Here is a 4,940-nt window from a genome sequence, read left to right as displayed (position 1 = left end):
ACAAAGGTCTCCAAAGTCTATGAAATAAGTAAAATCTTACCAATTAGAATTAGAACATTTACCTTCCTCAAGGAAAAAAATGTTACTGGCTTGAACATTTTTATCTACTCTGAGTTGAGAAAATGAATTTCCTTGGAATTTTGGTCTCAATTTTACTAGCAAATATTGAACTACTTAGAAGCTACTCACCAGTCTTAAATCTTCAACTCACATCCCACATCTTAATCATCCCAAGCTGAAGGCTTACTGTCTTGACGCTGGGTAGCAGCGCTTCCTTGCAGCTACCGAGTAAGAAGCTCACCAGCTCATTAGCAGCCCTCTGACCTTGACCAGGCAGCTGATAAAGCAATCCCATCCCACCTGCGCGTTCATTCTGATTTGCAACAATAAGACAAGATCTGGATGTAAAGATGACGGAAAACTCAACTGGAAATTGTCTAAGAGTTACACTCTTCCTTGGGCAGAGAACCAGGGAGCTTAGATCTCTGAGACAGAAGCACACAGATCCACCAGATCCTCTACACAGTCCTTGCTTACTGTGTTTTTAATTTAGATAAAAAAGAGAGATATGATTACACAGAAAACATCAACATCTGCAGAATTACAAATTAAGCAAATGCCATGGGAAACACGTGTGTTTCAGTCTCTTTCTGGAGCTCCTTTACCATCTGTTATCTTGGAAGGAACTCAGGAGCTGTAGTACTTGAGGAGATTCTCATCCATAAGTTTGAGGATTTCCTTATCTGCCATATTCACTACCCACCTGGGAGCAAGACCAAAGAAAATCTGCCTTGGATCTTTTCGAGTACTGAGCATTTTGAAGAGTTCGTCTTTCGTGATATCAGGTAAAATATAACCGTACTTCTTGGCGAGCTCCAGTCTTGCTTCAGGAAATTCAGCAGGATCTGCCAAGTAACCACGATTCCTTGCATCAGTGTAGTAGGGTACCAGTGTCTTGGAGGTGAGCATTCGCTTGGGAATGGGTTGTCCACAGAGAAAGAATGCAATAGGTTTTCACAGAATTTCCAGGCTTCGTGGGTCGTAGAAGGCTGCCGTGACGACACCCCCATTCTTCTCGATTGCAACGGTGGCCAGCTCTGAAGCCAGCTGTACTTCAATATTAACTTTTGCCTTAAAGGTGTCATCACCCTCCTCTACCAGCTGGACACCATAATCCCTTTTAGATGGCTGGAAGGTCACACCTCTCCCATTGACAAGTTGGGTTAAGTCAATAGGTTGTGTAGGATAAACTCGACCCAAATCAAAAAGATACTGCAGCCTGTTGAGAGTCAAAGGCTGATACTGGCGCCTGAAGCTACATCCTTCATTAAACCCAAATTTTGAGATTCGAAGGTAAAATGGAGTGTGGCCTCTCTCAAAGCCCAGCCAGGGCCGGGTTCTTTTCTGTCATTCTCCCTTGTGGCCCCTGCCACATTTTCTACCTCTTCTCTGACCTCTTGGTCATCTTTCCGGTTTCCTGGAGCCTGGGTTTGGCCTCAGGTTAGCCAGGCTCACACGGGGCAGGGCCCGCAGCAGGTCCAGGGCCTGGGGCCCCCTCGCCCCGCACTGGGCCGGCCATGACCCATGCGCCCGACAAGCTGCAAGGGCGCTGGGCTGCCAGAGCCTGCCTTATTCATTTTTTACCCTCTTCCTTCTTTGTACCTTAACTCTAATATGTAGATAAGTACCAATATCTTGGAACCGTCTAAGGATTAAAAACAAATGCCTCCTACAGAATTTATTGCTATTATCTTTATCCCAATGACCCTCATGTTCTGCCATTTGCTGGTTCTGAGAAATGCAACCATATTTTTAATTATTAGACTTATTGTAGAGCCTGTGAAAATTTAGACCTGCAGACATTAACTTTTTTGGATGTAGAATTTATTCAGCATCTCATCTATGCCTGTTTCTGTGTTAATTACTTCCATACAACATTACCCATTTAAAGTAGACATCATCATCTCCACTTAAAAGACGAAAAAACTAAGACATAGATTAAGTAATCTGTCCAAGATCACATGGCTGGTAAATAATAGAGTTTAGACTAGAATACAGTCTTCCTGACCCACCGGACAGTCTTCTTTCTGAGAGCTCTACTCAACCGCCTCATCAATTTCTGATACACTTTTACATTTCAAACTTTGGACCCCCCAAAAGGTGGGGGCATAATAATGGCCAGGTATTGATGGATAGGAAAATTAAAAGGTAATCCTACCCAGAATATAAAGATCAGGAAGGACCACAGGTAAACACATCAGAGCAATTCTTCCCTGAATAAAAACTGGGAAACTTTCCAAGAATACATCACTATTAACATAATCATTTTTATTCACTTTTGAAAGTTATCATCTAACTCAACATAATTCTTCACCATATGTCTAATTGGAATCTGTCTGGATTCAAAGATGCGATGAGAGTGAACATATCAAGGTCAGGAATTGTCTAGCTATACAAGACTCTAGGTGGTTGAATTGTACATCTTTTTCCCATAAAACTTTACACTTACTTAATGAGATATCCCATATGCTCAGTCATAGATGTTTTGATCAGAAGAGGTCCAAGAATAGGAAAAAGCAGTGTCTTAAATTTCCACTTTGATGTTGTTTTGTTTGTTCATTATTATTTTTAATTTAGTTGGCTCTAATTAAAGCTAAAGAGAGAAGATGAAATGAGTTATCTATGCAATTCTTAGCCCTCATAAAGGGAACATAAGAGTATCTAGGAATCTTGGGTTGCAAGTAAATATAAACTTCGTTTCACATCTCTGAAATTAAACTTCCCACTCTCCAGACAGAGAAGTCTGGTATGAGACCATAGGCAAGTCTTTTTAAGAGGAAATTACAGTTAGAGATGGAGATATTAAAATTCATGATTCTAAAAAAGTGTTGTGACATAGTATATGGCAATGTCTCTCACCCATTCCCAAAGAAAAGCATGATTCCAGTCAAGAGGTGACCCCATCCTCTTTACCCACTGATACATCGCAGGCAACTCTGTCTTCACAAAAGAGGGCTTTCAGGGTTTTAAATAAACCGGTAAGAGTTCCAAATAGTGAGTTAAGAAATGCTATATTACTGGCTTCCCTCCAACTGTGTACTAAATAAGGGTGGGGCTAGGTAAATGCAGGGAACCAGCTAGATTGCATAGAAAGACCTATGTAGGAGGTACTTTGATGGACCCAGTGAGCACAGATAGTTCCCTCCCACTCGGCATGTCTAAAGCATACCCTTGATTCTCGGTGCTTCTGATGAAGTTTCCGCTTCAATGGGACAATGGCTTTCTATCAAAGAGTGTCATAACATCCTATCAAAGAGTGTCATAACACAGAACTTTTCTAATTGGTGTGGAGAGCTCTGCAAGAGCATATTAGTTGTAAGTCATAGCATCACCTCTCTTTAGGGAGAGAGAACAAAATTTAAACACACAGGGAGACAGAGATAATGAATTGCCTTCTTGGCAACCCACCACTCTACAGCCAATGGGATCGCTGTGACAAGTTATGAAATTCGAGCCAAAATATTTAACTCAGCCACTTATTCAAGTGGTAGACCCAATTTTAGGCACCCCACAGTTAGGGCACCAATAGAGAAAAGTCTTCTCTTCGTTTTCTGCAGTAGCACGTTTAACTTTTAGAATATCTATGGGTGTTCTGTTTCCTCTAATAAGGATATATCCATCTGTAAAGTATACACATGTATTTCTACCAATGTAGCAATAACTGATGAATACAGGAAGCTATAATAATCTGGATATTTCCAGAAAAATATAGGAACTAGACTAAGAATAAGAGAAGATTACTACTGGAAGTCTTTCAGAATAATCTGATAGAAACAGCCTATCAATAGGGTATAAGAGGGTGAATTAGCCAATATGCCCCCAAAGAAATGCTGATTAGACCAACTTAATCCATAGCTCCCAGAAGATGAGATCTCTGGGTCACCCTAATGGAGCCTAATGATGTAAACTGTACAAGCAAGGCAGGAAATTCTGTGGCTCAAGAGTCAAGGGTCAGGTTAGAGAACAGAGCGAGCTCTAGGGAATGAGCTGGAAGTGGGAAAGGGGAGGAGAGGAGTTCGAAGATGAGTCTCTGAATTGAATACTCTGGGTCCCCACGTGCTCACTGAGTCAAGGCCTGACAGAATCTGGTTACAGGCTTTTGTGAGAGGTGAGGGCTCCTTAGTGGGAATATACTAACACATAAATAAAATGCACTCATTTTAAATATGCAATTTGATGAGCTTAGACAAATGTATATACCCATGTAATCATCACCCCAGACAAGATATAGAATATCTCCATTATCCCAAAAAGTTTCCTCAAAGAAGTTTCCTTTATACTCTCACCCTAAGCCGCAGGCAAGCACTGATCTCATTTCTGTCACGGTGAATTATTGTCTGTTCTTGAATTTCATATAAGTGGGGTCTTACATTATATATGCTCTTTTTGTCTGGCTTATTTGGTTAAGCCAATGTCTTTTGTATTCATCCATGCTATTTGTAGTGGTAGTTCATTCCTCTGTACTGCCAAGTAGCATTTCACTGAATGAATAACACCACAATTTCTTTATCCACTCACCTGTTGATGGATAGTTGAGTTGTCTCCAAGTTTTGGCTATTATGAATAAAGCTGCTATGAACATTCATGTACAAGTCTTTGTGTGGACATATGTTTCCATTTCTCTTGGGTAAACATCTAAGTGCACATTCCTGAATCATATAGCAAAGTGAATGTTTAACTTTACAAGAAATTTCCAAAGAGCCTGTACCATTTTGTAGTCCCGTCAGCAACATACGAGAGTTCCAGTTACTTCACATCTTTACCAGCGCTCAATATTGTCAATCTTTAATCTTAGCCATTCTAGTCTATGTGCAGGGATACCTTGCTATGACTTTAATTTGTATTTCCCTGAATAATGTTAAACATTTTTATGTGTTTAT

The 4,940-nt window shown here is 40.5% G+C and overlaps 1 pseudogene; it reads right to left on the bottom strand.

Moving 5' to 3' along the window:
• Positions 1 to 687: 687 nt before the first annotated feature.
• Positions 688 to 1,579, bottom strand: LOC116746398 (annotated as a pseudogene).
• Between the last annotated feature and the right edge of the window lie 3,361 nt (positions 1,580 to 4,940).

The sequence above is a fragment of the Phocoena sinus genome, chromosome 2 (assembly GCF_008692025.1).
Source record: "Phocoena sinus isolate mPhoSin1 chromosome 2, mPhoSin1.pri, whole genome shotgun sequence".
Lineage (NCBI taxonomy): Eukaryota > Metazoa > Chordata > Mammalia > Artiodactyla > Phocoenidae > Phocoena > Phocoena sinus.
This window is presented reverse-complemented; position numbering and strand designations above follow the sequence as displayed.